This window comes from Rhea americana, unplaced genomic scaffold, assembly GCF_003343005.1.
Source record: "Rhea americana isolate MKP2758 unplaced genomic scaffold, rheAme1 scaffold_116, whole genome shotgun sequence".
Lineage (NCBI taxonomy): Eukaryota > Metazoa > Chordata > Aves > Rheiformes > Rheidae > Rhea > Rhea americana.
The window spans coordinates 2475295-2489178 of record NW_028185217.1 but is presented as its reverse complement, the minus strand read 5'-3'; positions in this window follow the sequence as shown (position 1 = coordinate 2489178).

The following is a 13884-nucleotide window of genomic DNA, read 5'->3' as shown; positions in this document are numbered from 1 at the left end:
CATCATGAACCACTGCATAGCTGCCTTTGACTACTATTATCCTTTTATCTACAACAATGTAGGGTATAGAAACAGACAGAGCACTTTATAATTTCAATTTGTTTTACACAATACTCCTTCCTGTAACAGATGAGCTATTCAGATAATGATGTCAAAGAGCTGTAAACAATGTTGCTCTCTTCAGCTGATACTAACAATATGAATGCTGCCCCATCCTGATAAAGTTGGATCCAATTATTATTATATGATTATGCTATGTTTCAGTGCTTGCCCAGTTCATACTTTGGTACATCACGTGAAAAGGGAATTCACACCTTACTTGTTTCAAATAAACTTGCAGTGTCTAGATGATACTCCAGAAACAGATAGCAAAAGCAAACCAACGCAGCTGAATTCTGGGCCTGACATCCTGATTTGTGCCAATGACATACTAGAAACTGCAACACACAGTGTGGCTCACAGAATAATGGTACATATCAACTTACTACGACAGGCCATAGACTGTTACACTGTGTACAGTTTTTAGTGGTACAGTAGCCCTTAAAATTTGTATTTTTGGAACCTAAAAGTTGCGGCTTAAGGCCCTGATCATTGTTGCAAGTCCATTGCTGAAAGAAGGTGAAATAATTTTCTAATTAAGTCATAGCTACGAAAAAGACAGTATCATTCAACACTTCAGCTGGGCAACAACTAAGGACTGATCAGCAGCACAAATTCTTAGCTACAATTGGTTATTAGCAGAAACAGATGGAAGTGGTAAAGAAAACATTAAGATAAATATCATGATAAGACGTAAGGTATTTTCAGTACAGAAGGAGCCAATATAGTGTTTCAGTTCCTCAAGATCTCTCATTTACAATCACCAACTCCTTCATCCCATTAATGTACGGTTTTAGTTCATTTCTCTGCATCTATATTGCCAGTCATAACAGCTGTTAACAGAATCCATAGCATCTGAGACTCTCAAAAAGAAACATTTTAAAATCACATGGTGAACTTGTTCAAGTGAAAAAATATGACTAGTAATAACACCCATCAGTTTATTACAAAGGGAGAAAAAAGCTATTCACAGAAGTCTAAACTGGGGAACACAAATCTGATTCTGTTCCATTGCGAAACACTATAGAAGTTCTGGTCTTTATTTTGTAAGCTTCCACTACAGATTTTCTGTAAATTCTCAGGACATTTCTGTATAATTCCCAGCCTTACAAATTTTTATTGACAGCTTGTGATGAGTACAATTAGATTTCTCTTATTTCTGTAAGCCTGGGGGCTTATAACAGATAGAGAAAGTTAATCTGATGATCTCACTTGCTAAAAGTTCTTCTGTACACTTATTATTAACAGATAAATATAAGATATGGTGTAACCTTGCTACATCTATGTCATTGTCAGTCCCACCAGTGTCACATGGGGTGCRATAGGGGTCTTTTGTCCTCCGAAGTGGTTATATTCCACATCTTGCTTAGACTTTTTATAGTCAAATTTATCAAAAGTTAATTTGAAACACTAATCCACTGATGCAAAAACTCCCTTTACCTTATTTTCTTTTCCTACAAAATATACTTCTAAAGCATAATCTGTATTGTTGTGGTACATGATTTACATCTTCTGATAATTAGTTTGTTAGTTACACAAGGACAATTTAATTCACCATTACTTTATGTGCAAGTCTGATACTAGGATTCTGCACTGGAGTTTGCACAAAAGATTTAAAATAGCAATAAACAATGATTCCTCTTTGGAAAAGGAGTGTTGCCTGCTTGTTTTCTTATTTCAGAACATGCTTCATAGGATTCCTGCCTACTACATGTCTTAATTCTCTAATGGCAATGTACCTTTGTTGGGACTGGGTTAAAGTCATGGGACACAACATTTTCACTGGAGCTAGCTTTCTATTTCTCTGCATCACTGCAGCAATATTCATGATAATGACATTACTGTGCATATGTATCTGAGTTTTGCATAAAATGTACTTCATTTACACTGATTTTTCCAAAAGAAAACTCAGAGGCATAAAAAAGAGTAATTTCTTCTTCTTAGTATGCACCGACAAAATCCCTGAGCACAATTCAATTGTAATAGATGCTGTTAAAATTTAGCTGCATTAGCTGGGTAGTGTAGCAATATGGAAAATGACTTAGGAAAAACATTCAAGTTTAATCAGTTTTAGTCACAAAAATAGTTGAATGTTAAATGCCACAGAACTGCATGCAGGTAAAATAGTAAAAAATGTCAGAAAGGACATTACTGATTCTGTGATTCCGTGAACTTTGGACCCTCGGCCTGTGGTGCACACCTCTGTGCAGGCTGGCAAAACAGGAAGGAGAGAAGCAGAAGGCTGCCTCTCCTTGCACCACTTTGCATCACTCTCTATCTTGCACTAGTCTGGCACGGTAGCAACATTTGCACTTTTAAAAATAAAACCCTTTATGAAGTCTGCCTTATACGTAAGTACTAGACATCTTAAAAGATAAAGGGATAGGAGAGAATAGGCAACTTCTCCTCTCCAAGGAAGACATTCCTCTGTTACATCCCACACATGCAGTTCTGCCTCAGGAACTCTTTGCACCCTTGGAATCTCTACCGCACTATTCTTTCCAGAGAAAAAGATCGGGGAAATCAATTATAGGGCACAGAAGTGTCTGAAGAGCCCACACTTTTTGCAGGGAAATAAAAGAACCATCTTGCAAGTTCTATTCCCATCACTGAAAAATGACTACCAAACTACTCCTAAAATCCCTCTTCTGCATATACTCACTCTCTGTTTACTTCCCTTTTCTCTTTATGATGAACACATGCACTTTAGAACTCATTTGAAACAGAAGCTAGTGATATTACAAGTATTATTGCGAGGATTTGAACAGAATTGTACAATGTATGAAAATGAAAAAATATTCTATTTCCCAGAGACAGGCTGGAATATATAATCTCATCAGCTGCCCAGCCCCAAGGTATATTATAATTCCACTTTCAGAAAGTATATGTACTTAACACTTGAAGGTATTTAATACTTGAAGGTATTMAGAAGTGCTGCATTTAATATTGTTTGGCCTACAATTTCAGAAAAATCCACGTGCAACTATAATTATGTTGGTTTGTACTGTGTGTATTGCATGTGCTTGCTAACTGAAACAATCATTGTACTTGCCATTTAAATGACAGTTTTTTCTCAGTCTGCTCATGGTCTCCACAACTTTTTCCATCATGTTAATAATCTTTTATTTGCTAATCACATTGAGAAGGTTGCTGTTAAAGTAGAGCACTGTGGAGTTAACAGATGTATGTGTACAGAACTTTTAATGCCCTCTAGTGTTTCTCACTTGCAAATTAGAATTTATAGTTGATGAAAAATTGTTAGCATGGTTAGTTACCTGGATTTTTAAACCCCTTGTGGATACTGGGCATAAACCCATTGTAAATACTGCCATATCGTGGAGCATAGGGGATTAAGTAAAATTATACTCAACTGAGACAGGCTATGGGATGTTCTCAGTGTTTAAAATTGAACTACTAAGTAGCCAGCCTCTCAGCTTCTCTTTCAAAATGTAAGGTCCCCATTCATTGGTAAAGTCACGCATTGAGCACATGCCTGCACAATGAATATGATGGATATGTGCTTGCACCTACAGTTTCCTGGTGAGAAAGAAGCTGTGACACTACCTGCCACTAAGGAAAAAACCTTCCAGAGGTTTTGGGCACAGGATTAGATGGCTCTGCTCTGGTAGTGCCACAGTCTCCGTTCAACTGTACGATCCTATGCGCTAGATCAAGCTGCCCAAGCGCATCTGCTACATAGGATCAATGGAGCAGGAAGAGGCCACGTCAGATCAAAGTGCCTGGAAAGGATAGAAGGCAAACAAATAGATGAGATTTCAGAGATCTAAAGGAACCAAAGTCACATGATAGTTCGATTAGCATTGCATTATCTCAGCAAAAGAGTGAGAAAGAGTTCTCTACCAAAGAACTCCACGCTTATCCTAATTTTTAATTCTGTGGCAAAATCTTTGTCTCTGTTATACAACAAATTTGACCATTCACTGCCATTTAAATTAACTTTTACAGCATGGATTTATGGTCTGATCCAAAAAACACTGAACTTAGGAATTTTTCTTTCAGCCTTGGATAAAGGCCTTCATGAATTAAACATTAAGACCGGTAATATAATCATTACATGGCCTCCACACTTCAAGTTTTTATACACCACAGATGTGTAAACTGACAACTGACAGCTGACTTATAAAAGCTGCCAGAGCTGAGGTGAAAGACTGCAAAATGGAGGTTTGACATCCGACGATAGAAAAATGGCCATTTGAGATAGTGACACAAACACATTAGCTGGCTATTTCTTCTCAAATATCAGCACTGAAATATTTAAAAACATTAACACTTAAATCATTCCATTAGTTTTTGTACTTTAACTCTTTCAGAAATATATGGAACAATTCTTACTCTTCCAGACTGTTATTCCTGGCTGCCTGTTTGCACAGATACTTCATGGAGTCAGTTTAAGTGTTATTTACTTTGTTAAGACTCCCTTCATCCCGCAGGTGGTAGAATACACTGTGCTTTTTAAAAARTGATAAGACAATCTAGGCCATGATGGGGGAGGAGGAGGGGTTGGAGGGACTGTCATTAAATGTTGGAAGGTGGAGCGCAAAGTTATGGGGAGAATGAGACTCCAGAAAGGCAGAATTTCAGAATTCAGTGGACTCTCAGTATAGTAAAAGTTTTCATGGTACAACAGCATACATAAATGTACTTTTTTAGTAAATTCCTGAAGATTGTCCTGTATATACTTGTGGCTCAGTTAATTTGTTCACAAAACATTTGCCATGAAATCACAAAACTAGTGAAACTTGCTTAGCCAAATAGAACTACTTTTTGCAACCAAGGTGACAATATTAAATAGTTTATATTTAGAAATGAAGTTTCACTTGTGAAGCATTCTTTCCTGTAGCTTTACATGGCAGCAATCAACACAAAAACAACAGAATGCCTCAACCCAGCTAAATATAGTTATCTCATGAATGAGAACAGGAGATTTGCTAATCCATTTGGCAGAGGCATTATACTAAATCTAATGGAGTTCCTTCACTTCATCAACCCCTCAAAGAAAATGCACTGGAAAAAGAAAAAATGATTTAAATGTGAAGAAGAAATTGAGTTTCTACAGTTGCCCTTGTTCATATACAGCATCCTAATGTATCAAATAGATGGACTGCTTAAATAACAGGAGTAATGCTGGTAGTATAATCATATATTATTTTCATGATCATCTATTAATAATGCTTTTGATGACACTAATAGAAAGAAGTTTGTTCTAGTAATATGTGTACATAATGAGAAATAACATGAATGCTGGAGGTCACTAGACAATCAAGCCAACACATGACATACTCGGTATATGAAGTCCTCTCCCAAATAGCATAGCTTTGGGTTCCATAGGACATCTCCACAGTTACCATGACAGATTCAAACCTTTATTACACACTGAACACAACACTGGAGGAGACAGTAGACCACTACTGTGCACAGTCTGCAAAACAAGGTATCAAGTCCACTACTCTCAGGCTACATTGCATTTTCTTACTGTCACCAGAAAGAGAAAAGGACACAGCCACATAAGTGGGAGGAACTCTGACAGAGACTGGAGAGGGGGAAAAATAGAGGGAAGGGATAGAAAGAAAGTCTTGAGTCTATGGGACAGCAAATCCGTGAAGTTCCCCACAATCTCATCACTCCATGCTGTACACAAGTAGCTCAGGAAGAAATTCTAGCATCAAGCACACCACCAGGAATCCCCATCAAAAACACCTCCAAATTCACCAAGAATGTCATAAACTTCTTGACTGTAGGGGTGTAACAGGCTTATGCTTTGGCTTTCTTCAAGCACCAGTACCAATTGTGGCTGCAGTCTGCAGCTGCATTTTATCACACACTGTCCACTGATCTATTCATTCACTAGAAGGCCAAGAAGAAGAATACTGAATCCTAGACATACACAGGAAACTGCTCATATCCAATATGGAGAAACTTCTTCACTGACAGAATTTTCTCTATAGGGGAGGCAAAGAATTTTCCACTTCAAGATGAGGCCTTTCTCGTACAGTGTTTCCTTCAGTACATCTCCTCTTCTCCTGTTTCAAAGCCAGTGTGTGGTATCTGGGACCCACTCCATGGCACCAGGCAATACAGCCCAGGACACCAGGCACTTGTCTTCAAAATCTTGTTAAGAGCAAAATGGATGAAACATACTTTATAGGCTGCACAATAGAGAGGTATCATTACAGGATCACGCTCAAGCTAATCAGTTTTTACGACTCTTTTAGAGCCAAGCTACTATCTCACACAGCATCACTCAGATTTGTTTAGGCTTATGACTTGGTAGTATAAAGATCTCTGTGCTCCTGTTGTGCACACACATGAAGACATCATTGGGGTCGCAAGTGCACTAATAGGTCTTAATTGCCCTGACCAGCCTCATCTGGGGTCTCCACTACTGCATGTGCCCAGAAGATGTATTTAAGCTCAGCCTTGGGCTGTCTATTTCTGTTTGAGCTAAGCTATAACAATGCTGGTCTCCAGATCACTCATAGCTATGCTGCTGCCTGGCTATGTGCCCTGGATCTGGACCCTGACCCACAGACTGACTTCCTGCCTTGAGCTCAGACCTGCTGCATCACTGTGGACCTGCTCAGCAATCACTGGCTCTGATCCTGACCTATGGATTGACTTCTTGCCTGATTGAACCTGACCACTATCTGAAGGTCTGCCCCTGCTTGCCTCACTTGGAGGGTGGGTGGAACTCTGGCAGGAGGGGCTCCTGTCCTGCAGCTTGTGGGATTCCCCCCTGGCACTTGGTGTCACAATCCTTAGGAAGTAGCTAGCCCTTGTTATGCCCTGATGGATGCACCCTTATTATCTCTTTATATTAAAGTTCCTGGTTTTCAGTTTCTGAATGTGAAAGTACTTAATTCTATCTTGCTGATCTCAGAGGGGTAGGGGGAAATGTAAGAAGGAATGGTAAACTGCAATGCAGGAAAACTCATGCGAAACCCTCCTTGTTCTTTCATGGTAAATAAAGGTCAATAACAGTTAATTCTCCCCAATATATAAAATTTTAAGGCAGTCTGTCATCCACTGCTTTAGCAGGAATTAAACTAGGTTTGTGTTTTTTCTAGGTGGTTTTATTAGCTGTTTAAGGGCAGAGTAGGTTAGAACAGACACAGCTAAGCTTTGTGGGAGAGGGTTTGGTTTCAATTTTAATGATTAAATGTTGGTTTCCTTTTGTTTGTACAACCTTCAGAATTGGGAAGCCTTAAGAGTGAAAGGCTAGCTGGAGACTGAAACTTAACCTACAACTTTAGGTAACTAGAAGATGTAGCTGGAATTAAGGATGCTAGCTGGGATGTCACATATAACGGTGTTTTAATATTTTTCAGGGGCAAGGTAATTGAGGACTGTATAAAAATCACACAGGAAATACATTACTCAAACTAGAGGTTACCTTTACATTCTCTTGCAAAGATAAATATGTAAAGTTAAATATGGGGATCCTGATCCTTAATTGAAGTCTAAGGATGTATTCTCAGGCACTTAATTTCCCATGTATTTTTGACAGCTTCTAGGCATCTGAAGTCCTTTCAGGATCTTGATCTCAATTATTCTCTTTTCAGCATGATGAGGGAGCCCTCAAACTACTGGTGTACTTAACCWTTATCTGTAGTTCCTGGTGCTCCCCAAGAGTATACCAGTTTGTTATGAAATCAGAAAAGTCTAGAAAGCAGATTTTAATAAGTTCTTACATGTCCAGAACTACTTCGCTACAAGAACAACTCTTAGAAAAAGTCTCTAGTAATTGGTAAATAGTGCTTAGAGAGAGTCAATGATAGCAATAGTGCTAGTGATGATGGCATGTCCCTAACTGTATCAACCTGTATCACCTGAATCATGACTCTGCAATGCAGTAGTTTCTCTGTATAGCAATATTGGAGATCAGAACTTGTCGTAAAAACTCTGCTCAGCACCAGGTGGTGCTATTTTGCTTTTTTAAAGCCTTTCAAACTACCAGAATACCTAAACCTTAAAAGAATAACCTTGGTTTAAAACTAGAGAAAAGTATCTGTTATCTCAAGTTAACAGCTAACTGACTGTTGTCGTATGCATTCAGCTATTTAAGAAGCAATGGATTTTCAGCATATGATAGAATTAAATGTCTTTAGTTTTAAAAATAATCCTGATTGACTCATGATTAAACTAGTTAAACTGTTTAATCCATAAATATTGTAGGTATGATTCTTTGAGTGTCTGATATAAAAGAAAATTCAGCTTAATATAAAAGTGTAGATTGTCAGACGGCATGTACAAAAATACACATCTGAGAGTGAATTTGTTAATTCCAGATACGTTTCAAAATTTTCCTGTCRTGGAGAACTAAATCAGACTTGTATGCAGTCAACACTGATTATATGAATACACTATGTTCTTTACCACAGGTTACTGTTAATGACTTACATAACACTGTTAACTCCAAACAAYAATTAGCATAAGTCACATCAAGTAGATTTCTTTGAGATTTGCAAGTAATAAATGTATAAATGTATGCCTTTGCCTTCTTAGTATCTATAAAGCTGACTTTTTAACATTTTATTTTGAAACAATGTGGCACAGATCTTAGTTTTCTCAACAAAATTTCTGTGACTAGAAGCTGGACTTGAATGTTTGTCACATTATATTCACTTTTACAGAAATTGAGCATTTCTTTCAAGAAAAGTGTTTATAAACAGGTTTCTTGCCTTGAATGAGAGAGGCAAGTAGGCCTACTTGGTGTTCAYTAACTCATTCCTTCCATCTTTTTCATCAAGCAGCAAAGTATTTTGCTTCAGAAGAGTTCAGAATGTGGAAATAAAAGGCAGAAAAAGCTTTAAAATCCTTTTTGGGAAAGGAGAAGTCTGTGAAAGAATAAATGAGATCAAAGATCAAGGACTTTATTTAGCATCTTTTTCAAGAGGTTCTTACACCTTTCCCAGATGTTCATATAAAATGAGTTGCCCCTATTCATGGTTCTCATTTATTTCTTACAAGACCAGATGGTTTCAAACTATATTTATTGATAAACTTAGGTGAAATCTATCAGTTTCAGCTTAATTTTATGTTTAACCAGCCTTTGAAATGTATCTATAATTCATTATTTTAAGATAGTCTTTCCAAATAGATTTGGGCTGCTTACTAGAGCAGAAGTCTATTCCTGGATTCTCATTACTGCTCCTAGGAATCATTTTACTGGCCATGAAGTAGCTGCATGTCAACACCTTATTCTGTCTATCTTGCAAACTGAAAAGTCTCCTCACAGCAGAGGAACAGATATGGAGTGACCTCATCCTATGGTCCTTCTCAGTTTATCACTTTCTCCTTGGATTAATAGTTCATTTATGGAATTAATAAATTCTTATTTCCAAGTGTTCTTGTATTGCTGACTTTGCCAGTTTGTCAAAAGCATCATGTTTCTGGCTGATTTTTGTAGAGATYCTAGAATAATAGAGCTCAAGAGTTCTGACTGACTAACTGGATTTTCCCTTTTGCTGCTGGAAGGCCTTGAACTGAAGGAAGCCATGGCAACTGCACATGGTGCTGCAGYGCTCCTACAGTTCGAGGAAAAACAGATCATCGCACTTGGCATAGCAGAGCAAAACTCGCTACTCCTTGAAGTGCTGATATAATACAAATGAGTTAACAGAATAGCTGAGGGAACCTAGCTTGCCCTGTACACACAGAAAAGGGGGAGCGGTTCTTCAAATCATAATACCAAATTTTCTTCATAGTATTCTAGACTTTTGTATAGTTAAACAAATCCAGAGGTAGATGTCCATGTTTGATCCTGTCAGAAGTGAAAGGTAGTACTGCTTCTGTCTCTTATAGTTCTGATAGCCAGTTATAGAATGGAAGTGGAGTCTGGAAAGGTTCAGTCCTTTCTTTGGCAAAAATTTCCCTTCCTTCCCACCTCTCAGTGCTTCAAACAGGGCAATAAATAGACAGGTGGTAGCAGCCCATCCCATTACCTCAACATTAGTACTACTATGCAAAATTGCCATCACTCTCTGCTATTAACTAGCAAAAGATCAAACAATAGTGGAAGATAAACTACCACGGGATTGAAGAACATTCCTGCACAGCATGGCAGGATTTATGTATATTTGTTCTTTACAGATCAAGGTTCTGAAGAGTTAAATTTACTAATGTAATTACTGCTTTCTTATTAATTTTTTTTGCAGTTAACTCAAGTTTAGAATTATTTGTGGGTTTTAATATAGCATATTTGGTGATGACCTCACATACCAGAAAAGACAACACAACAGAGTAAACCAGTACTAACTGACCAATTTCCTCTCTTTTGCATCCTATGCTTGCCTTTATGTCCAAAGATAAGTAATTCTTTATTTAAAAGTAAAGGTAAACAATGTATAATCCTATCAKGAGGCTGGGGTAGGGAGGGTCCTTAGGCTGTCAAATCTCTGCATTATCAGACGAGCAGAAAAGGTGGTCTCTGGTGCATCAGCCTTGGATTTAGCTGTGGTATCATATGCAATAGATATGTGAACTTTACTCAGCTGACACAGTTTATAGCTTGGCATAATAAAATAAATAGAAATAGATGAAGGCTTAAGTTAGTACAGACTGGACTATGAACTGCAGCTGGTRAGTATTCACAGTACCTGTTCTGGAAGGCTGTGATAGCCAGGGAAGTAACAATTTACCAGGGATCTTGGTTTATAAATTGAGTACAGAATCAGACAGTCTCTCTTACTCACAGGTATAACTAAGCAGAAAAAATAACCTTTGCTATGAATTTATAACCAGGACAAGAAATATGAAAGGTAAAATCAGAYTAAGAGACAAGTTTTCCCTGCTTGACACTCCTAATTTCTATTAAATTCTTACAATCTTGTCACAGCTTCAGCCTTATCTAGATACCAGTTTTCTCACAGTCAACCAACTTCCATTCACGTCTCATATTTAACCCCTCCTGGGCTTATAGTAAACAATAGCCCACAGCTGGCTGCTGCCAGTACGTTGGACTTGGGAAGTTCTTTCTGCCTCAGAGTGCAGTAATAGCTAGTGTATGTTTGGGAACGATGAATAGTTATCCAATATTTACGTCTCAAAATTTAATAGAAGAAATGGAAACTCTTTCAACTATCCCCAATTTCTCCCAGCCAATTATATCAGTGGCAAATAATATGCATCAAGCAGTGATAATCTGATATTCATCTTTTTCAGATAGGAAGACAGCAGCCAAAGAAAGCAGGTTAATCTTCGATCTTGTGATATGCTAAAACTTATTGGCCAAGTCAAGGAAGTCAAAGGTCTTCAAAATATAACAAAAGTAACTTTAAATCCTTTTTTGGCCTTTTCCAAGGGGGGCGATGATCCAGAAACTTTTGATACTGTCAATATAGGAAATAGTTTCCTAATCAAGATCCCAACAATTGCTTCTGTAAGGAGGGAAAAAAAAAAGGAAAGAAAAAGAAAAATTACAATCTCAGAGATCCCCTCATAAGCTTAAGATCTTAATACTTTGCTGTTTCTTTTACATTAGAATCACCAGAAGTGCCATTAAAGCAGAAGGGCTTTCATAAGGCAGTACAACTAGCAGTAAAAGTACCACAGATGGAAGGGGAGCCCAAKCACACTGCAATTATTTTGCATGCAGGGTGCCCTTTAAAATTTCTTTTGTTGTTGCTGTTTTTAACAAGGTTGTATTTTCTCCTCCCTCACTCTCTAATGTTTTTATTTTTTACATTGCAGAGCTTTTAAATCTTTCTCTAGCTGTATGTATTTCACTGGATTCAAGAAACATGCTGGATTGCCATGTTTTCTATACGTAATGTGAGTTAAATATAAGAGCTGACAGACTTCAAATGGAATGATGACCTCCCTTTTTCTCTTGGCATAATGTACACATGCTAAAATCTTAAAATACAATAAAATGGCACTTTGTATCTTAGTGAAACTTAGCTCTGGAAGACTCAACTAAAATAATTCTTGTAAATGTCAAAGGCTGGGGGATTTGCAGAAGCTGTGTTTAAGATTAATCCTTCTAGCACAGAACTCTTTCTACAAGAAACTTGTGCATAGCTAAGGAAACAAATATGTCCAGGAAAGCAAATACACATCTCTGAATGTATTCACTGTATCACTTTTGAATTTCTGCTCCTCCTTTGCTTTTCCAGTTGTGTCATCTGTAAATATTGTGCTCGGGCACACTAGATTTGGTAAAAGCTCTAATCCATATCTAGAAAAACATTCTGTTTGATTTTAAAAGGAGTAATTTTGCCTGTTTATCAGCAGCAAAGTGCTGGTGGATTTGTTATTTTACTTCATAAGTTACACTAATCCTAAATTTTCTTTTTTAATTTTGGCACACTTTGAAGCTCTATTTATATTTATAAGCTCTAATTTGCTGTAAGCAATTTTAATAAAGATTTTTCATGCATAATTTTAAGCCCATGTTAAAAATACAATATTAGTCACAGATGATGTTACTAAGTATTAATATAATTATTAGATAGTTACAATAGTTACAAGAAAAAAAAATCCYRTGAGAAAGATGAAGAAAAACTAACAAATTGTTTGGAAAGGCCTTCTGGCAGTACAAGGCAATTTTGATGTTAATGTTTGGGTTTTATTGTTGTTCTCTACCAGCAAATGCCAGCCCTAGAAATGGGTTTTGTGTTGCCCTAAGGAAATGGGGAAGACACAACCCTGCTGAGTACAAAATTAAACATCTTGCTTCCTCAGGGCTTAAAAATAGAACTAAGTTAAAAAAAAATTACAGGAAAGTAAATCTCTGCAGCTCATTGCTGCTATTACATAATACTGTTCTCATAACTATACTGTACAGAACTGATGGGAATCTAGAGGTCCAGACAAGCTGCTGAAGTTCCAGATCTACATGAAATACTATCTTAAACTTTATAGCCTTGCTATGCATGTGTAGGGAACTGCCTCTCATTTTTTTGAGGAAAACATGCACAGTATTAGCATCTCTGGCTCCTAATCATGCTGCTGTTGAATGCTGAGCTGGCAAAGGCTGATTCCTTCAAGAGGAGTTACAAAATATTTTAGGATTAATTGATGCTGCTTTTAGAACCATTCACTTTTTTTCCCCCCTCCGCTTCAGCAGATAGATAGAGTGAACATACAGCTCAAATTACTTCTGCCATCTCTTCCCCACTTTATGGAGCACATAGCAGGKACGCTATGAGGACACAGAAGTTATTACATCTATGAGTGGGAGGAAAAATTCCCACTTGTAATTCAGTAACAATATAAAAATTTGTAATTAATAACTTAAAAAATGAAATAAAATGACTGGATTAGGGTAGGTGGGATTGTTCATTTTTCATATTAATACGGGAGGAAAGAGAAATAACTGAGCAATTCTATTATTTTACCAGCAGGGGATGGAGGGAGGACTTTCTCGCTTAAGGAGAGCTGTTGAAGGAGCTGGCTGCCAGTTAGGAATGATTTGACTGCGTTTATGTAAAACTTGTGTTTTCAGTTTTTGCCAGTTTCCGAGAGAGAGAGAGAGCAGGGTCTAAGAGCACAAGGCAGGCCCCGCTCGTGCGGCCGGCAAGAGGCCTGGCACAGAGGCCGCCGGGCCGGGCGGCAGGAGGCCGCCGCGCCTGCAGCGCTGGGCGAGCGGCCGCCGGCGCCCCGCTCGCGGCGGGCTCTAGGACCGCGGGGGCGCGGCGGCGGCGGGCGGGTTGAAGGGCTCCCACCTGCCCGCCCGCCGCCGCCGCGGTCTCCGACCCGCCGCGGCCCCCGCGGGGCCGGCAGCGCCGCTGGGCTGCGGGCGATGCCGGGCGCCGCCGCCCGCGA